This window comes from Aquarana catesbeiana, linkage group LG09 (genome assembly GCF_042186555.1).
Source record: "Aquarana catesbeiana isolate 2022-GZ linkage group LG09, ASM4218655v1, whole genome shotgun sequence".
Lineage (NCBI taxonomy): Eukaryota > Metazoa > Chordata > Amphibia > Anura > Ranidae > Aquarana > Aquarana catesbeiana.
The window spans coordinates 295,311,049-295,337,198 of record NC_133332.1 but is presented as its reverse complement, the minus strand read 5'-3'; positions in this window follow the sequence as shown (position 1 = coordinate 295,337,198).

Below are 26,150 nucleotides of genomic sequence, written 5' to 3'. Positions count from 1 at the left end.
ACGTTTTCTGCCTTCAGGAGGAGCTGGACCAGAAACTGGTCATGGTTAATAGAAACGAAAGCTAAGATCCAGCTGGAGCAGGTTGTTTCCTATTTAGCAACTTTAAAAAGGTACTTGTGGTTTAACCAATGGTGGCCGCTCCATTAGGGGCGCAGGGGCGCCGCCCCCCCCCCCCCCCCCATCCATGCGTCCTGCCCCCTTATCTACATGTGGGGCACCTGACGCATGGATTCCAATGTGTTTTTTTTTTTAAGCACGTGATTAGAGCCTGAGGCTTTAATAGGCTTTAAAAAAGGGTGGGTTTGGGGAGCAGAGCACTGCATGAATATTCGCTGTTGTCACACTGATTCTCCTCCCCGCCAATCAGGAAGCCGGTCTTGGGATCCGTTTCCTGATTAACCGAAAGGAGAAGCGATCCAATTGGCCTAGGAGGAGGGGGAGACATCACACAGGGGAAGCTGTGCCGCCATGAAGCCGAGGAAGGAGGACGCAGCATGAAGTCACCCGCGCAGAGGAAGCCTGTGCCATAGATGGGTTTAGTGCTCGGCTGCTGACCGACCAACGTGGGGGGGTGGGGAGAGACATGACTGACCTGGGGGGGTGGTACAGGGGACCCAACCTAAAAAATATATACCACCAGCCGCCACTTGGTTTAACTAATCATTTTATCAATGATTCTGCATGGACTGCATAACAGGGCACATGGCAAAGGGTTTGTCCTTTGTCTTCACACGTTGTTCTAAAAGAGGTTGCTCTTTCTTATTTGATAACATTTGGAAGTATGCTCTAACCATTCCCTGGGTTAAAAAAACTACCTATGAGCCCCTTTTACTTATCTAAATCCATGATCACATGATATACCACCCCTGAGTTTTCTATCTTTCTCACTGCAGAGTTGGACAGTTCTTCTTTACATATCAAAGTTGCTGCCTGGGTGCCCTGAACTCTATCTATTGACAGTACAGCAGCAGGGTCATGTTGTCAGGCTCCAGAAGATGTCAGGGATGGGGTGACATCATGGCAAAAGGACTGTTGGCGCAAGTATGGTCGACAGTGCCGGTCTGCACTCCTGGAAGAGGTGCTGGTGAGGGACACATGATGGAAGACTCAGGTGAGTAGAAAAATGTGTTGAAGAGGGTTTTTGTAATTAATAAAAAATGTGAACACCTGCCCAGAGATGGACTTCAAGTAAAAAAAAAAAAAAACAAAATTGGTCTAGATTCTTCATACAGATGAGTTACAAAATATTGAATCCATGGAATTTGCTTGATAGGCAGACAGCTGGCATGTTCAGATTTACTGGTCTCATATTGTTATTGAGGGCTTGACTTAATTTGTGGACTGAGTCCTAACTCTTCAAAGCCTAACACCAAAGTTTAGAAAAATCAAGTGAAACTAGGTTTTTTGGAGGCAATTTTCAAACATTGTTCCATAAATGTATTTTTAAATAGTGCCCCAGTCTTTATTTTATCTCCCTGTAGTTCCTTCAAAACATGATTCAGGCTAGAATTGTTAAGAGCTGACCTTATCATGGTACTGCTGTTACTTTACTATCCAATTGCAGGTTGGGGGTGGTCCTAGACCAAGCTGAATTAAATTAACTACTATAGATACGTGAGGTCAGATCCTGGTAGTGTAGGCTTAAATGGATATCTGAATTAGGAAACTAGCTAAACAAAATGACAATATATTATAATATCACACATACATCTCAGCTCTAAATTTAGATGTTTGCTTTCACTTCCACTTCATAATGGATGTAAACCCGATTTATAATTATAGAATAAGTAGGTATTTGTTTGTTAGTGTTTGCTGAAGCATGCAGGCTTATCCTCCTAAGCTTTTCTCATATACGTAACATGAGTGGCAGATTCTATTATTTCTGAAATGTACAATCATCTATACACTTCATTAGAATGTTGACACCGATCCTACAATAAGCTTTTATACAGGAACAAAAACAAATACACAAAACAGGCTGAAAGTATCAAACTGGTATAAAAAAAAAAGAAACATTTCATATGTCAATGCTACAAATCCAGCAGGAATATAACAGCCTACAGCTAATTCGGTGGTATGGAAAGACCTTGCACTACGGCCTCATGTATACTGGGGCTCTTGTAAATGCTCTTCTCCTGGCAGATGAAAAGCAGCTTCAAAAACGCGCCTAAACTACGTTTAGGCACATCAAGCGCTTGGGCGTTTATTAATTTCATTGGCCAGAATGTTAATGAATTCTGGCCATTTCGACACGTTTAGGTGCTTTTCTGCCAAAGCATCACAAGTGACACTTTTTTTTTGCCTCTAAACACCCATAAATGCCTGTGTGGGCATGGACATATAGGCTAACATCGGGTAGCATTTAGAGGCAAAAAAAAAAAAAGTTAAACACCCGTAAAACAGACGTTTATGGGCTGCAGTGTGCATGAGGCCTATCTCAATACCAGGCTAATAATGACCTGTAATTCACTGTGATCATCCTACAGGGATATGTTTAAGCACCCTATTACCCTAGGCCAGGGGTTTCCAAACTTTTCATTATTAGGGCAACATTGTATATTTTACAAACATGCATAAAAAAAAAACAGTTTTATAAATTAACGTATAAAAAATTAAATTAATTTAATATGTTTACTTGCAGCTTTTTTGTAATCAGCATGATATGATTTAGAACAGAGAGATAACTTCAGTGAAACAAAGCAAAGAAATTCAACATAACTTGAGCCTCAGAGGTGAGTCGCGAGGAAGTAGAGAAGAGACATTGCTGAATTTGACAGCAAATGAGTGAGCACTTAGATCTTCTCCCTTTTATCATTTATGGTCTGGCATCCGTATTTATCTCTGAGGAGTCTAGAAGTGAATGTGCGATCCGCTTCAACCCATTTGGTATATTGGAATCTGCTTGCATGACTACTTGTTAGCTCAGGAGTCCATGCACTGAGGTGTGAGTAGATAATAAGACCGGAGGTGGAGGAACTGTCACCTAATGTGGATTGTATCATGACTGGTGAAGGCTTTTTGGGACTTGTTGTCCATCAACTCTCTGGACTTTCTCTTATTTTTATACTTTTATACTGAAAATATGAAAATACTTTCTGGGACTTGTTGTTCATCAACATTTTGGAAGTTTTGTTTGCGCTGCACTTTTACCCTGCTATAACATTTGCTATTTTGTATTTTTGTGAAAATTCTTTAGTGTTCAGCTTGCATACGGGCAGGCCCGGATTTACTCCCTTTGCCGCCCCAAGGCCGGGCCCTTCAATGCCGCCCCCCCCCCACACACCACCAGAAAGAGCCCCCAGACATAATACGGTCAAAGACTGCAGACATGATACAAGAGATGGTCAGAGACTGCAATCATAGTACAGGAGATGGTCAGAGATTGCAGACATGATACAGGAGACGGTCAGAGACTGCAGTTCCTACGGACATTAGTAGATAATGGCCGATCAGCCCTCTCATCTGACCCAGCGATACAGCAATGGTTCCTCTGATCAGGAGTCTGCTCACTCTGAATTGCCCATGGCGACTCCGCTGGGTAGCACCCAGATCTGTATTCCTGCAATGACTCCATTCCTTTCTCCGCCAGCGATGGCGCCAGGCTGTGTGGCTTTCCCTCTGGTGGCGCAGGGCAGCGGGGTTCTCTCTCTAATGGTGTTCCCTCAGCACTGCCCTCTCCCACTGGAGCCCTGGGTGTACTTTCCTGGGTGTAGACCCCCCCAGGACAAACCACCCCCACCTATTAGTACAGACCCCCCAGGACAAACCCCCCTCCATTAGTACAGACCCCCACCAGGACAAACCCCCCCTCCCTTCATTAAGCACAGACCCCCCCAGGACAAACCCCCCTCCCTTAGTACAGACCCCCCCTAGGACAAACCCCCCTCCCTTCATTAGTACAGACCCCCCCAGGACAAACCCCCCTCCCCTCATTAGTACACACCCCCCAGGACAAACCCCCCCGATTAGTACAGACCCCCCCAGGACAAACGCCCCTCTATTAGTACAAACCCCCCCAGGACAACCCCCCTCTCCATTAGTACAGACCCCCACCAGGACAAACCCCCCTCCCTTCATTAGTACAGACCCCCCAGGACAAACCCCCCTCCCTTAGTAAACCCCCCCTAGGCCAAACCCCCCTCCCTTCATTAGTACAGACCCCCCCAGGACAAACCCCCCTCCCTTCATTAGTACAGACCCCCCAGGACAAACCCCCCCATTAGTACAGACCCCCTCAGGACAAACGCCCCTCTATTAGTACAAACCCCCCAGGTCAACACCCCCTCCATTAGTACAAACCCCCCCAGGACAACACCCCCTCTATTAGTACAGACCCCCACCAGGACAAACCACCCCTCCCTTCATTAGTACAGACCCCCCAGGACAAACCACCCCTCCCTTCATTAGTACAGACCCCCCAGGACAACCCCCCCATTAGTACAAACCCCCCCAGGACAACCCCCTCTCCATTAGTACAAACCCCCCCAGGTCAACCCCCACCCCCTCCATTAGCACAGACCCCCCAGGACAAACCACCCCTCCCTTCATTAGTACAGACCCCCCCAGGACAAACCCCCCCCCTCCATTAGTACAGACCCCCAGGACAAAACCCCCCTCCATTAGTACACACCCCCTCAGGACACCCCCTCCTCCATTAGTACAGACCCCCCAGGACAAACCCCCCCTCCATTAGTACAGACCCCCAGGACAAACCCTCCCAGGACAACCCCCTCCTCCATTAGTACAGACCCCCCAGGTCAACCCCCCCTCCATAAGTGTACAACAGAACAGATGGAGACAAGCTTGTGCGGGAGTGAGAGACAGAGGAGAACACGCCCCCCCTGCACAGAGACCAGCCGCTCCGATCTCCGGCGGCTGCTCTCCTTCTCTAAAAGGGGAAGGGAAGGGGGACAGACTTGAGCCTCGAAAAAAACAGCAGCGGCGGTGGTGACCTGCGGAGGGAGCTGCGTCAGTCTGGACACAGAGAGGAGGAGGAGGGAGAGGAGCACTCTTCAGCGCCCCCACCTCTCTGGCGCCCGGGTGCACTGCATGCTGCTATGTTAGTGTGGGGGGCGGCCGAGAAGTCGTTGCAGGAGCGGCGCCGCCCCTGTACCACTGCCGCCCCGAGGCCTGGCCTCGGTGGCCTTGTGGGAAATCCGGCCCTGCATACGGGGGGTTGCTTTATAATTCTTTATATATATTTTTGCGCTGATTGCACCCTCTGCTTTTTATACTCCCTATTTATGACCACCCTCTGAACTCTCCTTTGTAGCCAGTTTTCAATCCATGTACTCAGCCTATGGTCCATGCTAATAGACCTTATACAGTACCTTTTGTACAGTAAACGTTTATGGGGAACTGTGTCAAATGCTTTTGCAAAATCCAGATACACCACGTCTACAGGCCTTCCTTTATCTAGATGGTAGCTCACCTCCTCATAGCAGGTTAATAGATTGGTTTGGCAAGAACGATTCTTCATAAATCCATGCTGATTACTGCTAATGATACCATTATCATCCCCTCCAAGAGCTTGCATACTATTGATGTTAGGCTAACTGTCTGTAACTCCCAGGGCTGTATTTTGGCCCTTTTTTAACCACTTAAGGACCGAGTCTCTTTTTTACACTTGTTGTTTACAAGTTAAAATCATTTTTTTTTGCTAGAAAATTACTTAGAACCCCCAAACATTATTCACCCTAGAGAATAAAATGGCATTGTAATACTTTCTGTTACACCGTATTTGCGCAGCGGTCTTACAAGCACACTTTTTTTGAAGAAAAGATACACTTTTTTAAATTAAAAAATAAGACAACAGTAAAGTTAGCCCAATTTTTTTTATATTGTGAAAGATAATGTTACACCTGGTAAATTGATACCCCACATGTCATGCTTCAAAATTGCGCCGTTCCTGGAATGGCGACAAACTTTTACCCTTAATCTCCATAGATTAAGGGTAAAAAAAGTCAAAAAAGTCAAAAACTTTTTTTGAAGAAAAGATACACTTTTTTAAATTAAAAAATAAGACAACAGTAAAGTTAGCCCAATTTTTTTTTTTATATTGTGAAAGATAATGTTACACCTGGTAAATTGATACCCCACATGTAATGCTTCAAAATTGCGCCGTTCCTGGAATGGCGACAAACTTTTACCCTTAATCTCCATAGGCGATGTTTTAAAATTTCTACAGGTCACCAGTTTTGAGTTACAGAGGAGGTCTACGGCTAGAATTATTTCTCTTGCTCTAAGGATCGTGGTGATACCTCACATGTGTGGTTTGAACACCGTTTTCATATGTGGGTGCTACTCATGTATGCGTTTGCTTCTGCGTGAGAGCTCGTCGGGACTGAACGCTTTTTCGTTATTTATTTTACTTTAAATTTTTTATTTTGACACAGTTTTTAAAAAAAAAGAAAAAATTGGAGTCACTTTTATTCCTACTACAAGGAATGTAAATATCCCTTAAAATAGAAAAAAAAGCATGACAGGACCTCTTAAATATGAGATCTGGGATCAAAAATCTCATATTTACACTAAAATGCAATAAAAAAAATTCTTTTTAATGGGCGGAAGTGACGTTTGACGTCGCTTCAGCCCTCCCATGCCATGGACCCGAGCAGGGGCCATCTCCCCCTCAGTCGGCAGCAAGGGTACGTCGTGTTGCACGAAGTGGTTAAATATTGGTGCCATATTGGCTTTTCTCCAATCAGCTGGTACCATTCCAGTCAGTAGACTGTCAGTAAAAATTAGGAACAATGGTCTGTCATTTACTTGACTGAGTTCCCTAAGGACCCTCGGGTGCAAGCCATCTCTGGTCCCGGTGGCTGATTAATGTTAAGTATACCTAGTCTATCACTAATTCTGTCCTCTCTTAGCCATGAGGGTGCTTCCTGTGATGTGTCATGAGGATAAACATTGCAGTTTTGGTTACTGAAGCCCCCCAATTCCCTCGTGTAGACTGAGGAGAAGAATAAATTCAATACCTTCGCTATCTCCCCATCTTTTGTAACCAGATTTCCTTCCTCATTCTTTATGGGGCCAATATGGTCTGTCCTCCCTTTTTACTGTTTATATGCTAAAATAGTTTCTTGAGATTTTCTTTTGCTTTTTTAGGGAGCTTAATGTGGCTTAACGTACAAAAAAGACCTTAAATGTTATCCAATTTCCCCCAAACTGTACACAATAGAAGACTCTATCCATGCCAACATATTCTGAAAATTTCAGCTCATTTGGGTCCCCCACCCATGGATTTTGAGGGGGATCCCAATGCCATTTTTTTTTAATTTTGGCGCGGGGTTCCCCTTAATATCCATACCAGACCTGAAGGGCCTGGTATGGCATTTGGGGGGACCCCCACGCAATTTTTTTTTTAATTTTGTTTCGGGGTACCCCTTAATATTCATACCAGACCCAAAGGACCTGGTAATGGACTGGGGGGATCCTATGCCGTTTTTTTTAATGACTTCTTTTATCTGTATTACCGGACCCGACAATTCATTATAGCCAAAATAGTAGTCTATAGTCCTGTGAGCCTCCAAGTGTTAACAGACCAAATATGGTCTCCGAACTGATGTAACCCACAAATGATCAGCTGCTAACGTGTATACATGTCTCATAAACCATGCAAATAGTCAAATCAAGTTATAAGTACGCTGCGCTATCAGAATGGCCAATATATAATTTAGTGCTAAATTACAAATAAAGGGATACTGTGCTCACTCGTAACATGTGTAAAAAAACGAAATATAAAATACGTTAATATTATGTACTAATGTGCAGTAACTTCAATAAAGTAAAACAAAAGTGCTCCAATAAGTCTGTGCAATGACCAAACAATGATACATAAATATTTCAAAGTGCTAGTGCAATGTTCAAACAATAATAGATAAATGTTCAAAAAAAATCATCCATGCGATTCAGTGCTGCATCCATGCAATTCAGTGCTGCATTTATGCAATTCGGTGCTGTGGTGCTTTGTGCAATGATCAGATTAATAGTCCATAAATATTCCAAAATACATCCATGTGTGTTGGGGAACACAAAGTAAAGTGCTCATGTGCTCATACAAGTGCTCCAACCCCCAGGTGATAGCCCCTCACCTTAGGGCGTGTGACCTTGCTGTTAGGCTTGGTCAGAATATACCTTGGAACCTCTATGGGTTCGGTAATATATGCAGGATCCTGGATGGATTACACTTGTGCCTCTGTTCCTCACAGCAGTCCTGCATATAACCTCAGTATATTAACACAGAGAGAACTTCATGGTGCAGTATGTACTAAGCATTTATTAAAACCACAATAAAACCCCACAGTGGGTACTCGCAATATAAGGGCACTTACAGGGCACCACTCTAAATAGCGATAACAAACGGGTAACAGAGGCCGGTGTCGAGGTGGCATGCTGATCGTTCCCAACAGGTTGTGTGTGTAGCGTACCGTCCTGTCCCCTTCCCCAACGCGTGTCTATACAAGGGGTATTCCGTATCTTCATCAGGGGGTGATTTAATTGGACGATGAACCTCAGAACACACGGGGAGAGGTGACCCTAGAAGAAATCCCCAATCAGATGGAATATCTGGCTTCTAGGAAAGGATACATGAAGGTCAGCGTGTCCCCTTTGTATTCTTGGAGCTGTGTGTGCACATTCATTATTGTTTGAACATTGCACTAGCACTTTGAAATATTTATGTATCATTGTTTGGTCATTGCACAGACTTATTGGAGCACTTTTGTTTTACTTTATTGAAGTTATTGCACATTAGTACATATTATTAACGTATTTTATATTTTGGTTTTTTGCACATGTTACGAGTGAGCACAGTATCCCTTTATTTGTAATTTAGCACTAAATTATATATTGGCCATTCTGATAGCACAGCGTACTTATAACTTGAATTCATTATAGCCTCGAGTAGTTTTAAATTACTTTTTTCCTTTAGAAATGTCAGTTTGTGCAGGGACTGTTATAAACACAGGAAAAATGCGCCACTTTACAGGCATACTATAGACACCTCCCAGGTACGAAATTTAAAGGAATATTTTACTTTTATTGTTTCACTTTAAGCATTATTAAAATCACTGCTCCCGAAAAAACGTCTGTTTTTAAAACTTTTTTTTGCATTGATACATGTCTCCCGGGGGAGGACCCAGGTCCCCAAACACATTTTATGACAATACCATGCATATAAGCCTTTAAAATTAGCACTCTCTCCCATAGACTTTTAAAGGGTGTTACGCGGCTTTTGAAGTTGCCGCGAACACCCCAAATTGTTCGCTATTCGGTGTACAGGCGAACACCCGATGTTCGAGTCGAACTTACGTTCGACTCGAACATCAGGCTCATCCCTAGAAGAGATGTTCAGATTAGATATTCAGGTGAAGCAGAGCCCAAAGTGCACCAGTTTAATAAAGAACCCCAGTAATGTGCCCCCAGCAATAAACTAGCGCATCATTCCAATATTTACATATCCATATATGTAAAATCCACTTCTTGTTATCTGAGTGTCTAACAATATGATATCCGTTGCATTTTCCCACTACCTGTGCACTATGATGTTTTTCTAGTAAAAATGTTTGAACCAGAAAAAATAAAGCAGTGTAATTCCATTAAGTTTGGACACACACACATATCTATATACAGTGCTCAGCATAAATTAGTACACCACTCTTGAAAAGTAAGATTTTAATCAATATCTCAATGAACACAAGAACAATTTTCAAAATTTTGACACAACTGAGTTTTACAGAACATTTGCTTAGCTCTGTTAGATGAAAGTAAGTTTAATAATATAACTTAGATTACAAAATCTTAATTTTTTTCTCAAATTAGTTAATGCAAAAATGAATACACCTCACAACAAAAATGACTACAGCTAGTATTTTGTATAACCTCCATGATTGGTAGGGACAGCACAAAGTCTTCCAGGCATGGAATGAACAAATTGGTGACATATTGCAACATCTATCTTTTTCCATTCTTCAAGAATGACCTCTTTAAAAGACCCTGGATGCTGGATGGAGAGTGATGCTTTGCTTGTCTCTTCAGAATTTCCCGTAGGTGTTCGATTGGGTTCAGATCAGGAACTTGGCCACTGATTCACTTTCACCCTGTTCTTCTTCAGAAATGCAATAGTGGCCTTAGAGGTGTGTTTTGGATCATTGTCATGTTGGAAAAATGCAGGATGCCCAAGGGCACGGAGGGATGATAACATCTTCTCTTTTAATATAGAGCAGTACATTTTGAGAATTCACGACACCATCAATGAAATGCAGCACCCCCCCAACACCAGTGACATTCATGCAGCCCCACAAAAGGACACTGCCACCACCATTTTTCACAGTAGGCAGCATGCATTTCTCTTTGTACTCCTCACCTTTGTAACTGCCATACAGTTTTGAAACCATCAATTCCAAAAGAATGTATCTTGGTCTCATCACTTCAAAGTACAGAGTCTCAGCATGGGTCGTGGCAAATTCTAGGCAGTTTTTTTGGGCATGGGCTTTAGGAGAGGATTCCTTCATGGACGACACCCATGCATGCCATTCCTCTGCAGTGTATGCCGTATTGTATCACGGGAAACAATCACCCCAGTTTGGCTTTTTACTTTTTTAGCTAACTGCAGTGAACTTGCATGGCGATTTTTTTTCAAACCTTCTCGTCAGAAGACGCTCCTGTCGAGGTGTTAACTTCCGTGGATGGCCTGGACATCTCTGTGAGATGGTTGCAGTTCCATCTTTGTTACATTTTTGTATCGCTTTTGCTACAGTATTCTGACTGATAAGTAAAGCTTTGCTCACCTTCTTGTAGCCTTCTCCTTTCTTGTTTAAAGAAAATATTTTCTTTTTCAGGCCTTGTGCCAGTTCTCTTTCATGTGGTGCCATTGCTGACAGCACAAAATGGGAAGGGGTTTTCTTTGTTAAGTAAGGCCCCTTTCACGCAAGTGGACCGTTGTTTCGATCTGTTCAGTCACTGATGAAGTTTACATCAGTTTTTCATCGTTTTTTTTTTATATCTGCCAGGTAGAGTCCTTAACCACTTCAGCCCCGGAAGGGTTTACCCCCTTCCTGACCAGAGCACTTTTTACAATTTGGCACTGCGTCGCTTTAACTGCTAATTGCGCGGTCATGCAATGCTGTACCCAAACGAAATTTGCGTTCTTTTCTTCCCTCAAATAGAGCTTTCTTTTGATGGTATATGATCACCTCTGCATTTTTTATTTTTTGCGCTATAAAAGGAAAAAGACCACAAATTTTGAAAAAAAATTATATTTTCTACTTTTTGTTTTAAAAAAAATCCAATAAACTCAATTTTAGTCATACATTTAGGCCAAAATGTATTCGGCCACATGTCTTTGGTAAAAAAAATGTCAATAAGCATATATTTATTGGTTTGCGCAAACGTTATAGCGTCTACAAACTTGGGTACATTTTCTGGAATTTACACAGCTTTTAGTTTATGACTGCCTATCTCATTTCTTGAGGTGCTAAAATGGCGGGGCAGTACAACCCCCCCCCCCCCAAATGACCCCATTTTGGAAAGTAGACACCCCAAGGAAATTGCTGAGAGGCATGTTGAGCCCATTGAATATTAATTTTTTTTTGTCCCAAGTGATTGAATAATGACAACAGAAAAAAAAAATGTACAAAAACTTGTCACTAAATGATATATTGCTCACACAGGCCATGGGCATATGTGGAATTGCACCCCAAAATACATTTAGCTGCTTCTTCTGAGTATGGGGATACCACATGTGTGGGACTTTTTGGGAGCCTAGCCGCGTACGGGGTCCCGAAAACCAATCACCGCCTTCAGGATTCCTAAGGGCGTAAATTTTTGATTTTACTCCTCACTACCTATCACAGTTTTGAAGGCCATAAAATGCCAAGATGGCACAACCCCCCCCCCAAATGACCCCATTTTGGAAAGTAGACACCCCAAGCTATTTGCTGAGAGGCATGTTGAGTCCATGGAATATTTTATATTTCATGATACAAGTTGCGGGAAAATTACAAACTTTTTTTTTTTTTTTTTGCACAAAGTTGTCACTAAATGATATAATTCTCAAACATACCATGGGCATATGTGGAATTACACCCCAAAATACATTCTGCTGCTTCTCCTGAGTACGGGGATACTACATGTGTGGGACTTTTTGGGAGCCTAGTTGCGTACGGGGCCCCGAAACCAAGCACCGCCTTCAGGATTTCTAAGGGCGTAAATTTTTTATTTCACTCTTCACTACCTATCAAAGTTTTGAAGACCATAAAATGCCAAGATGGCACAACCCCCCCCCAAATGACCCCATTTTGGAAAGTAGACACCCCAAGCTATTTGCTGAGAGGCATGTTGAGTCCATGGAATATTTTATATTTTGCCACAAGTTGCAGGAAAATGACAAACTTTTTTTTTTTTTGCACAAAGTTGTCACTAAATGATATATTGCTCACAGTGGCTAGGCTCCCAAAAAGTCTCACACATGTGGTATCCCTGTACTCACGAGAAGCAACAGAATGTATTTTGGGGTGTAATTTCACATATTCCCATGGCATGTTTGAGCAATATATCATTTGGTGACAACTTTGTGCAAAAAAAAAAAAAATTGTCTCTTTCTTGCAACTTGTGTCACAATATAAAATATTCCATGGACTTGACATGCCTCTCAGCAAATAGCTTGGGGTGTCTACTTTCCAAAATAGGGTCATTTGGGGAGGTTTTGAACTGTCCTGGCATTTTATGCACAACATTTAGAAGCTTATGTCACACATCACCCACTCTTCTAACCACTTGAAGACAAAGCCCTTTCTGACACTTTTTGTTTACATGAAAAAATTATTTTTTTTTGCAAGAAAATTACTTTGAACCCCCAAACATTATATATTTTTTTTAAAGCAAATGCCCTACAGATTAAAATGGTGGGTGTTTCATTTTTTTTTTTCACACAGTATTTGCGCAGCGATTTTTCAAACGCATTTTTTTGGGAAAAAACACACTTTTTTAAAATGTGAATGCACTAAAAAACACTATATTGCCCAAATGTTTCATAAAGTAAAAAAGATGATCTTAGGCCGAGTACATGGATTAAAAGCCTTTACAGGCTACCACTTTAGATTTACAGAGGAGGTCTACTGCTAAAATTACTGCCCTCGATCTGACCTTCGCGGTGATACCTTACATGCATGGTGCAATTGCTGTTTACATTTGACGCTTGCGTTCGCCTTTCCGCAAGAGCAGGGGGGGACAGGGGTGCTTTTTTTTTCTTTATTATTTTTTTGCTTTTTTATCTTATTTTTAAACTGTTCCTTTCATTTCCTTTCATTTTTTTTTTTTATCATTTTTATTGTTAAATATCCCCTATGATAGCAATAGGTAGTGACAGGTACTCTTTTTTTGAAAAAATTGGGGTCTATTAGACCCTAGATCTCTCCTCTGCCCTCAAAGCATCTGACCACACCAAGATTGGTGTGATAAAATGCTTTCCCAATTTTCCAATGGCGCTGTTTACATCCGGCGAAATCTAAGTAATGAAATGCTCGTAGCTTCTGGTTTCTTAAGCCATAGAGATGTTTGGAACCATTCTGGTCTCTAATCAGCTCTATGGTCAGCTGGCTGAATCACCGGCTGCATTCTCAGGTTCCCTGTTGGGATAGGAGAGCCAGAGAAAAACATGGAAGACGGTGGGGGGCATTCCCTCCCACTGCTTGTAAAAGCAGTCTAGAGGCTAATTAGCCGCTGGGATTGCTTTTACATGAAAGCCGACCGCTGGCTGAAAAGAATGATGAACCTGCAGGCATCATTCTGGTATAACCATTACGTTGCTGGTCTTGTTGGGCATATATTGTAAACTTTTTTTTCATGCAGCCTGTGGGCTGAACGAAAAAAAGAGATTGATCGGTGGGTATGCCCACCATTAGAATACCTCCCTTCATCCACCCACATCTAATGATGGGCATACATGCACCGTTTATATATGCCGAAGCATGGTGGCATCCTCCCGCAAAAGGTAGGAGCAAATCGCTCCTCCGCCCACTGCTGCCCCCATGCTTCGGCATATATGCTGAAGTATGTAACTGTGGTGGTGAAATCACCTCCGACATCGCTGGAGTCACGGCTTTATGTATTGTGGGAGCAAACGCTATTGCTGTCAAGATAGATAAATCCGTGCTGCAACTGAATGGCGTACCTGCTAAGCAAATGATGGTTAACAATAAAACAAAGTAACATTACAGTCTAACAGTAAGACTTACCATACCTGCAAAGCAAATACAAAAAAAACACAGTAAAAAATAAAACATTTAACGCAACCTGTGCCTAAAATATATATATGCCGAAGCATGGGGGCATCCTCCCGCAAAAGGTAGGAGCAAATCACTCCTCCGCCCACTGCTGCCCCCACGCTTCGGCATATATGCTGAAGTATGTAACTGTGGTGGTGAAATCACCTCCGACAGCGCTGGAGTCACGGCTTTATGTATCGTGGGAGCAAACGCTGTAGCTGTCAAGATAAATAAATCCGCTCTGCAGCTGAATGGCGTTCCTGAAAACAAAAAAATGGTAAACAATAAAACACAGTAAACCGTAAAGTATAAAAAAATTGCATACCTATAAAGCAAACATGATAAAAACATAATAACAATAACACATTGCAGAATAGAATACAGTAAAAAGAGCAGAACAATAGAGAGAATAGAGAGAGAACAATAAAACGACAACTATTTTTGTTTTTTTTATTTTATATTTTTTTTGTGGGTTTTTTTTTTTTTTTTTACTTTTTTTTTTGTAACTGTAACCGTTTCCAGGTTCGGGTCTCTCAAAATGCAATGGCATCTTGGGAGACCCTGTGAAAGTGTGTCCTAGTCTGTGCAGCACTGTAGCCTACGCTTAAACTCAACTAGTGTATGGTAGCGTTCAAAACATTCACCAATGCAAAGACCAGGATTGTCAGGACAAGAGGGACAATAATACCGGGTGTCACGCCTATATCCGCGCTTTCTGCAGACACAACATTTTCTTTGGGGGGGCTCTTTGGGTAGGGGTACTCGGGAGGTCATAAGGAAAATACCTCTCATTTTTTTCTGGATTTTTGGTTGATATTCTGTCTCTATCATTTAAAAGACACCAATGATAACAATTATAGAGGGGATTAAATAATTATTTTCCCTAATAGAAGAATCATCTTTGATTAGGGTGAGCAGACGTCTATGGTTTCTGGGGACAGTCCCCAATTTTGTTTTCTGTCCCCGATTAAGACTGTGTCCCAGATTTCTATCCAACTTTAATAATGGTGTCCCTGGCCTAGAGTGGCTGTAGGCAAATGTATTTTAGCAACATTTTATGAATGGTCTGAAGAAAGAGGAGTGGAGGGGCGTTCCTGCTTCCAGCCATGTCCAGGATTATTGATGTCACATGCCGATATGTCAAGGTCTACCAGGTTCCTCCCCTCTCCCTGGTTGTAGACCCTTTTTTGTGGGGAAGTAACTTTTTTTAACAGTAAATAGGTTTTTATTTAAAAGTATTGACGTTAACAATGACACAGTATGACAATAGGTATAAACAAAGGTCACAAAGATCAGAGGCAACATATTGGGTACACAGGGGCATTGCTAGGTGGCAAAAAGACCAGGAGCTTCAGCCCGAAGTCCAAAAACTGGGGGTGGGAGGGGTGGCGCGGCTTTTTTTTGGGCTGCGTGGTGGGGTTGTGTGACTTACCAGTGCCTATCAATGCTGACCAGTAAACACACCTGCCTAAAACTGACCTACATACACTGACCTACATACACTGACCTACATACACTGACCTACATACACTGACCTGCCTGACCTATATACACTGACCTATATACACTGACCTACATACACAGACCTATATACACTGACCTATATACACTGACCTACATACACTGACCTGCCTGACCTATATACACTGACCACTGACCTGCCTGACCTATATACACTGACCACTGACCTGCCTGACCTATATACACTGACCACTGACCTATATACACTGACCACTATACACACATTGCGTGTCTGACCTACCTTAGCCGTGGTGTGCGGTCACAGCAGGCAGTCAGTCACTTGTCACCGTCAGAGAGGAGCCGAGGAGGAGAGGAAAGCCGCCCGCCCGAGCGGGGATGTAGCATTCCCGCCTTCTGGAGCCTGCAGGCTAAGATGGACGTCACGTCACACGTCCCGCTCCAGAAGGCGGGAGCTGCGGCACTCGGCCACTTTCGGCCGCTATGGCACTCGGGGACTTACTCGGCTACTTTCGGCCGCTATGGCACTTGGGGACTCGGCTACTTTCAGCTGCACTCGGCCGCTATGGCACTTGGGGACTCGGCTACTTTCGGCCCGCACTCACAATCAGATCGGTCCCGGCGCTCGGGGCTGACAATGGAATGCAGCATTCCATAGACTCTGGGCTTTTTGGGGTCACGTTCGGGGCTTCAGCCCCCCCTAGCCACCCCCTCCCTACGCCCCTGCGGGTACAGCTGAATTGAGTGTCTCAAGTGTAGTACAATCATATTCAAGTTGAGCAGTATGACAAGCACATCTAACATGCTAATCCCGGGTAAAATGGGAGGGGAAGAGGAGGTTGGGGAGGAGGGGGGGGAAAGGGGGGGGGATTGAGGAGGGAGGGGGAGGGGGAGGGAGAGTGGGGGGGGAATAAGCACGTCATATAGTTATCATTTCAGACATCACTAAAGACACAGTGTATAACACAGTAGTATCGCCTGGGACTTCCCAGTAAGCCATAAGGCTTCGGGCCATTTGCGACGATCCACTGTGACCAAACCTTATCAAATTTTCTGGGGCAATTTCTACTCTCATAAGCCATCTTCTACAATGGTAGGACAGTTAATGGTGGCCTCCCACATGTGATATGTGGGAGGGGATGGTTGCTTCCACTTGAGAAGGATTTCTCCTCTGGCATAGTATAGAGCATAAAATAGAAACAGTTTTTCATGCCTGGAGGCCTCAATGTTCTCCATACTGCCAAACAATGCCATGGCAGGGTCCAAGCTGAGAGACTAATCACCAAAGGACTCTAGAGCATCCAGTACATTCTCCCAAAAGGGTCGTATTAGGGGACAAGACCATATCATATGAAAGTACGTACCAGGGGAGGAGCTACATCTGGAGAAAAGAGCGCTCACCTCAGGGTATATCGGGGTGGATCCAGAGTCTAGTCTCGGGAGGGGCACTGCCAGAAAATAAGGTGTACCTCTACGCCATTTTGTAAAATATCCAGCAAAGGCACGCGTGCTGATTGGCCAGAGGGGGGGCCAATCCAGTGGGTCTGGCGGAAGTGATGTCCGCCGGCCTCTTACAATCGCTCCACACAGAGATGGAACAGCAATCTGCTGATGTAAACAAGGCAGATTGCCATTCTGTCAGAGACGAACAGAGTGATCTTGTGTTCCTGCTAACCAGGAACACGGATCACTCTGTTCATCTAGTCAGTCCATCCCCCACATAGTTAGCAAGCACCCCCTAGGGACACAGTTAACCCTTCCCAGCCAGTGTCATTAGTACAGTGACAGTGCATATTTTTAGCACTGGTCCGCAAAAAGTGTCAAAAGTGTCAGTTAGCTGTCCGATCTGTTCGCCACAATGTTGTAGTCCCGCTAAAAAAACACTGATCATCGCCATTACTAGTAAAAAATAAATAAAAATGCCGTAAATCTATCCCCTATTTTCTAGATGCGATAACTTTTGTGCAAACCAATGAATATACACTTATTGGGATTTTTTTACCAAAAATATGTAGCAGAATACATATTGGCCTAAATTGAGGAAGACATTTTTTTTTTTTAGCAAAAAGTGAATAATATTGCTTTTTTTTCAAAATTGTCAGTTTGTTTATATTGCAAAAAATAAAATATCACCAAAAGAAAGTGCTGTTAGTGGAAAAAAAAGGACATCAATTTTACTTGGGTACAGCGTTGCACGGCACGCAATTGTCAGTCAGTTACAGTAACGCAGCACAGTATCGCAAAAAATGGCCTGTTCATGGGGGGGAAAAACTTTCCGGAGATGAAGGGGTTTAGATTGAACAAAACTCAAAGGGCAGCATTTGTTTTTCATAAATAATGGCAGTATGGCACACAAGATTTTGCGATTTTACACATTCGCTAATTCTTTTACTCACTTTTATATAATATTTTGGTGCTCTGGTCACTGGTGGGGGGAGGGGCTCCCATGCAGGAGCAATGGAGATGAGCAGGATCCGTTAATTGCACTGTCTGCAGGTGCAGCCGGCAGCATCAGATGACAGTGACACACAGTCACTGCTTCTTTCTGTGTTCACGCCGTGTTGTGGAGAAGATGGAGGGAGGAGGTGGGTGAAGCCAACACTCTCACCCAGGGGCGGAGAATGAAGAAGGCTCCCCTCTAAATGCTGGGGCTCGCCTCCTCCTCCTCAGCAGCGTCTCCAGCCACCGATGTGACTGACGTCACTGGTTGCTACACGCCAGGCGGCACAGGCATTAGCAACCAGTGCAGGCAACACTAGCCAGCGGCGCATCTCCACCCACCTCCTCCCACCAGCGCAGCATAATGACCATAACACAGAGTCTTTCTCTCCGCACCGCAGATCAGCTGATTATACTGGTGTGAGAGAGAGAGAGACTCAGTCGGGACTGCAGTCACTGATATTTTCGGGGGGGGGGGGAATTGCCCCGTTGCCCCCCCTGGATCCGCCCCTGGGGTATATACTGGCTAGTCTCGCGGGGGTGTAGTATGCCTGGTGTAAGAATTTAAGTTGGATGAAGCGATCCTTTGCTGAGATCACCTTAGTAATATAATCAGTCACCGCCTCCTCCCACCCTTCTTCAGTCAAGTCCGGAATGTCAGTCCTCCATTTATTGTAAACTTTGGTTAGCGACGTCATGTGCGCAAGGGAGAGGTAAAAGTACAGGGAGGAGAGGGACTTATCTAGGATTTTAGAGATGAGCAAACGTTCCAGAGAGGCAGTCTGGCAGGTCAGCACATTGCTGGGGGAGCACATTGCAGGCTTCTATCCTTAAGGCTTCTATCTCTAAGTGATTACCCTACTTTTTCTGTTCTGAAATCCCCACAATTATTCTCGGGGACATCAACACCCCTGTTGACACTAACACTACTATTACTTCTAAACTTCTCAGTCTAACCTCATCGATTGACCTGAAGCAATGGCTACAGGCTCCTACCCACTCCAACGGCAACACCCTTGAGCTTGTCTTCTCCTATCTGTGCACTCCGTGCAACCTTTCCAACAATCCACTCCCACTCTCTGATCACCACCTTATTAGTTTTGCTCTCTCCCTGTCTTCCACCTCTTCTCCCTCCAACAGCCGAATAATTAAACATAGAAACCTTCGCCACCTCAACCCTTCTCTTCTCTGCTACTGATCACCTCTATGACAAAATCTCACCTCTGTCCTGCCCCAACCTAGCCACTTTCATCTACAACAGCTCAATGTCTTCCTCCCTAGACAAGCTTGCCCCCCTCACTACACGCAAAATTAGGCCCCATCTGCTACAACCCTGGCAAACAGATGACACCAGAAGTCTCAGAAAACGTAGCCGTGCTCTTGAGCGCCTGTGGCATAAGACTAAGATCCAGGAAGACTTCACACAATATAAATCTGCCCTCCTAAAATTCTATTACTGCCTTCACACTGCCAAACAGACCTACTTTATCACACTCATTAACATCTTCTCATCCAGTCCACATCAGCTCTTCTCTACCTTCATCACTCTACTCCAGGGGTGTCCAAACTACGGCCCTCCAGCTGTTGCGGAACTACACTTCCCATGAGGCATTGTAAAACTCTGACATTCACAGACATGACTAGGCATGATGGGAGTTGTAGTTCCTTAACAACTGGAGGACCATAGTTTGGACACCACTGCTCTACTCTGTCCTCCACTGCCTCCGCCCACCAACTCACTCACTGCCCAGGAGATTGCCAATCACTTCAAAACTAAGATTGATACAATTCATGAGGAGATCACCAATGCGCAAAAACCTCCCCCATGCAACACCCCATCCCGTCCACAGATACAATCATTACTTCCCTCATTCAACCCTGCTACTATTACTGAGGTTGCTAAACTTTTATCTAACACTCATCTAACCACCTGCCCCCTGGATCCTGCTCCCTCGCAAATGCTACGCTCACCCTCTGACTCGATTCTATATTCTAACTCACATTTTCAACCTCTCCCTCTCTTGTGGCATCTTCCCAAACTCTCTAAAACATGCGCTACTCACCCCCATACTTAAAAAGCCCTCACTAGACCCCACCAATCTCAACAACTTACGTCCCATCTCCTTACTCGCCTTCTCCTCCAAACTTTTTGAAAGACTGGTCTACAACCGACTAAGCGACCATCTGACCATGAATAAACTTCTTGATCCTCTTCAGTCCGGTTTTCGCCCTCAACACTCCACGGAAACTGTTCTCCTTAAACTCTCAAATGACCTACTAATGGCTAAAACCAGTGGATGCTATTCTGTACTACTTCTCCTGGATCTCTCTGCTGCCTTTGACACATTGGACCACCCCCTCCTCCTCAAAAAACTCCACTCCTTTTTTTTCTCCGTGACTGTACTCTTCACTGGTTCTCATCCTACCTATCCCACCGCTCCTTCAGTGTCACTTACAACTCTACTTCCTCCTCTCCTCTTCCTTTCTCCGTTGGGGTCCCCCAAGGTTCTGTTCTTGGACCTCTCCTTTTCTCAATCTACACCACCTCCTTGGGTCAGTTGATTGCCTCCCAAGGCTTTAAATATCATCTCTACGCTGATGACACCCAAATCTATCTCTCCACCCCCCAGCTCTCTCCATCTCTCTCCTCACGCATTACCAACTTACTAGCAGACATATCAGCCTGGATGTCACATCACTTCCTCAAACTCAACCTATCCAAAACCGAGCTCATGATATTTCCTCCCTAAGGTGCCACTTCCCCTGATTTCTCTCAATATCAACGGCTCAACTATTAACCCATCCCCCCACGCCAAGGTCCTAGCGTAATCCTGGACTCTGAACTAACCTTTCGACCACACATTCTATCACTATCCAAAACTTGCCGCCTCAACCTCCGGAACATCTCCAAGATACGCCCCTTCCTAACCAATGTCACCACAAAGCTTCTAATCCACTCCCTGGTCATCTCCCGCCTCGACTACTGCAACTCCCTCCTCATTGGTTTACCTCTAAATAGGCTATGCCCACTTCAGTCCATCATGAATGCTGCTGCCAGGCTCATCCACCTCACAAACCGCTCAGCGTCTGCTACACCCCTCTGCCAATCCCTCCATTGGCTGCCACTCAGTCACCGAATTAAATTCAAGATACTAACTATAACTTACAAAGCCATCCACAACCTGGCCCCCAGCTACATCTCTAACCTAGTCACAAAATACCAACCTAATCATTCTCTTCGCTCCTCCCAAGACCTCCTGCTCTCAAACTCCCTTGTCACCTCATCCCATGCTCGCCTTCAGGACTTCTCCAGAGCTTCTCCCATCCTCTGGAATGCTCTACCCCAATCCGTCCGATTTTCTCCTACTTTATCCACTTTCAGACGATCCCTGAAAACTCATCTCTTCAGAGAAGCCTATCTGGCCCCCACCTAACAACTGTACATTTATCTTCTCAATCAGCACATCACCCACAGTTATTACCTTTTGTATCTCTTGACCTTCCCTCTTAGATTGTAAGCTCTAAGGAGCAGGGCCCTCTGATTCCTACTGTATTAAAGTGTATTGTATTTGTACTGTCTACCCTCAAGTTGTAAAGCGCTACGTAAACTGTTGGCGCTATATAAAAATATAGGGAGGAGAGGGGCTTATCTAGGATTTTAGAGATGAGCAAACGTTCCAGAGAGTCAGTCTGGCGGGTCAGGGGTCGAGGAACTGGGCCCGCATCGCATGTCTGAGTTGGTGATACCTAAATATCATAGAGGCAGAAACATCATATTTAGCCCTTAGCGTCTCAAAGGAAGAGAAGGAGCCATCCGTGTAGACTTAATGGTAATTATTCCCTTGGATGACCATAACTAGGGGTCTGGCAGTTCATAGAGTTGTGACAATGTGGGATTGTAGGTTGTATGGGGAGGAATTGTGGAAGCGGTTTTGTAAATGGCCCTCGCCCTCTGCCACACCTGTATCGTCGTGTGCATCGTTGTTGTCTTCTGAGGGTGGGCCCTAAGCCCTCTATAAGCCAAATTACTCAATGCCGCATAGGAGCCTCTAGGGTTGCCGCTGGGTTCTGTCTAGGCTGGTCAAACCACCACCGGACCGTCACCAGGACCGCTGTCCAGTAATAGAGTTGGAAGTGGGGCATCGCCAAGCCCCCCTGTGAGAGGGGGAGTTGGAATGTCCGCCTCGCCAATCTCGGGGTTTTCCCCGCCCAGACAAAAGCAGAGATAATGCTATCCATCTTTTGAAAGAAGGATTTAGGGATAGGGACTTGGTATTCCTGAAAAAGTACAAAAACTTAGGGAGATACACCATCTTTAGCAAGTTTACCCTGCCCACTGGAGACAGGGGCAGAGACTTCCAGAGTTGGCATTTCCTGACAAACTGAGCCAAAAGGGGAGAGAGATTGTCAGCTATGTATGCCTACAGGGACCCACGGACGTTTACGCCCAGATACTTAAACTCCTCTACCCATTGAAGCGGGGTGTCAGTAGCCGCCAAGAACCCGAGGGGTGGATGGAAAAAAGGACAGACTTGTCCCAATTTATTCAGATCCCAGAGTATTCCCCAAAGTGATCTATGATCTCAAGCGCAGAGTGTAGGGAGGTTCCTGCATCGGCCAGATACAACAGGGTGTTGTCAGCGTAAAGTGATATTTTCTTCTGGAGCACCCCAATCTGTAAGCCCCTTAACCTGTGGTCCTGCTGTATCAGTATCGCCAAAGGCTCTATCGGCAGAGCAAAAAGCCCCGGAGAGAGAGGGCATCCCTGCCTGCTACCCTGTAAGCTAAAGGGAGCGGATAATAGGCCGTTAACCCTGACTCTAGCGGTCGGATCCCTATAGAGGAGTTGAATCCAGGAAATAAACCTGGGCCCGAACCCAAATCATTCCAGCACCTTTCAGAGGAAGAGCCACTCGACAGAGTTGAATGCCTTCTCGGTATCCAACGTGGCCACTATTCCTGTTTCGCCCTTTCTAGCCAGATCGATGTGGGTAAACAGCCTGCGGATATTAATATCCGTTCCTCTGCCTGGCATAAAACCAGGCTGGTCCGGGGGCACCAATGCCGTGATCACTCCGTTCAATCGGGTTGCCAATATTTTCCCTAGCAGCTTGGCATCCACGTCGATCAGGGAGATCGGGCGATAGGATTTGCAAAGTTCAGGGTCTTTCCCTGGTTTGGGAATGACTACTATCACCGCCTCTGACATGGAGGCTGGTAAGGACCCATTTCTTAAGGAGGATAAGAGCATGGAATGGAATTTGAGTGCCAGTTCCTTGGCGTACGTTCTATAGAATTCAGTGGGGAACCCGTCAGGGCCCGGTGTTTTCACCGCCTGGAGCGAGGAAATGGCCTGCTGTACCTCCTGAAGGGTGATAAGGGAGTCAAGTAGGTCTCTATAGGTGTCAGAATGGGAAAGTCAACATCTGAAAGATATGTGGAGGTCTTCCATAGCGTAATCTATCCGGGTGGAATAAAGGTCTAAATAGTAGGAGGCAAAGCTGTCATTGATTGCTTTAGAGGAGGTCTGTCTCATCCCAATTTCTTTTTAGTCAGGGAGGTGCAGATCAGTAGGACCTCTCTGGTACCTGAAGTTTAGTATAAGCTCCGGAGCTTTGGTCTGGGCATATTGACGTTCCAGGGATGCGGCCTGGTCCTCAGCTTTAATCAGGTCGGCCCACAGCTGCCTGCAGACCCCCCCCAATAAGCGATAGGTAATTGCCTCTGGAGGAGGCCTTAAAGGCGTCCCATACTACCTCCTCTGGAGCCGACCCCGGGTTAAGTGCCCAGTATGTGGTCATCTGTTGGTGAAACCAAGAGTCCACCCCAGGATCAGACATCCAGAAGCTTAAGAGCCTCCATAGTTTATCAGTGGGGGATCCCTCCAGAGTTAACTGAAGGAGGAGTGGTGCGTGGTCCGAGATTCCCCTTGGAAGGATGGAAATCTGCTGGACCCTGGATAGGAGGAGGCTCCCCGCATATATCTAATCTATGCATGAGAGGGTCCTGTGGGTGGCAGAATGGCATGTAAAGGACCCGTCGAGGTGATGTCTCCACCTCCACAGGTCCATCAGCCATATGTCTCTGCCCAGGCAGAAAGATCCGAGGTGGACCCTTTCACAGAGGTGAAGTGATCAAGCTCAGGATTCGGTGGCATATTAAAGTCCCCCATGACTATCACATTATCGGTCGCGTACTTTGCTATGAGAGAGCTCAATCTGTGAAGCAGCTTAGTCGAGGCTGGGGGAGGTATATACAAACCCACCAGCAGTACCTCTAAACATTCTATCATTGCATGTATTATAATGTATCGTCCATCCGGGTCGAGCGTAAGCTCCGGGAGTCTGAATGTCAGAGTCTTGCGTACAAGGATACTGACCCCCCTGGCAAAGTTAGAATATGTTGAGTGATATTGATGGCCCACCCAGGGTTTTTTTAGACTAAGGATCTTTCTCCCGATCAAGTGGGTCTCTTGAAGGACACAAATGTGAGGGCTGTATGTTCACAGAAATAGGAACACCAGCGACCGCTTCACAGGGGAGTTAAGGCCCCTGGTGTTCCAAGATATGATTGTTAGTGATGCCATTCAGCCATCCTGTACAACAATGTAGGAGAGAACTCGGGAGTCAGTCCCGAACCAGATGGAGCGACGTTAAGCAGCCGTTTGACATAGTGAGAGTTGCCCCTGAAGGGCAATAGTAAATTGAGCCCATATGACTGTGTCTGATATAGAAAAGCATAATAACCATTAAAACAGTAACAGAAACAAAAACAAAACAATCCCCCCCCCCACCCTGCCAGCCCCCCTAAAACAGTGGGTGGTATTCCTCCCCAAAAATAGCACGGCAAACCGCCATGCTTAGGAGGTAACGTGTGCAAGTGGCTTACAGTACATAGTTCTGCTAACCCATAACAATTAGGGTCATCTGGATGATAATTATGGTGCCAGTCTCCCAGTGAACTGGGGGTACAAAACTTAGTATAGGCAGTCAAATAATCCTGAGAAATGTGCGGGTTTCTGGCGTGGATTTGAGTCCCCAATGGAAAAATAAGTGGGAAGTAGAGGGTTCCAAGCAGCGTATCCCGGCAGGGGAGTACAGGAGTGCCTGGCTCTGTTTCTCCAAAGGGTTATAATGGGGGGTCAGTAGAGGGCCTTCTCCACTTCAGTCACAGTACCAGGGGGGGAAATATAGTCCACAACAAGGAATGCCAGATAGCCACACATAGGTAGTCAGCATGAAAGGGAAGATGAACAAAAGCTGTAGAGTAGATACCTTTGTTATCCCGTACGGATTGTGTCGAGCCAGGAGGACGCCTCTTCAGGTGATGTAAAAAAACATACCCGTTCTCCATCTTGAACCCGGAGTCTGGCATGAAACAGCATGCTGTACCTGAGATTTTTTGCATGTAGGCAAGAGCGGACATGATCCTCTGACGTTGCGATTCAATGGAGTAGTCCGGGAATATGAGGAGTTTAACATTTTCATAATTCAGGTCCCCCACACTTCTGGCTTCTCTTAGGATAAGGTCACGGTCCCGAAAGTTAAGCAGTTTAAATATAAACGTGCGTGGGGGGCCCATTGCGGTCCCCTAACTGGGAATCCTGTGGGCACGCTCCCCCACAAAGTGAGGGGAGACAGAGGCAAGGGGTAAAAGAGAGCGCAGCAGCTGCTCGGTGAACAGGGTGGTGTCATTACCCTCTGCTCCCTCAGGCAGCCCAATGATGCACAAATTATTGTGTCTGTTGCGATTTTCAGCATCTTCAGCCCATGGTTCCAGATGTTTCACTCTAACCTTTAGGGAATGGAGGTCAGCCGTGTGTTCCTGCTGCACATCCTCATCTGCTGAGACACACTGCTCCACCTCTGGCACCCTGCCTCTAAAGGCATCAATGTCCCTCCTAATCAGGCCCAGCTCAGTATATACATTATCCATCTTCTCAGTCAGTGCCATTTTACAGCC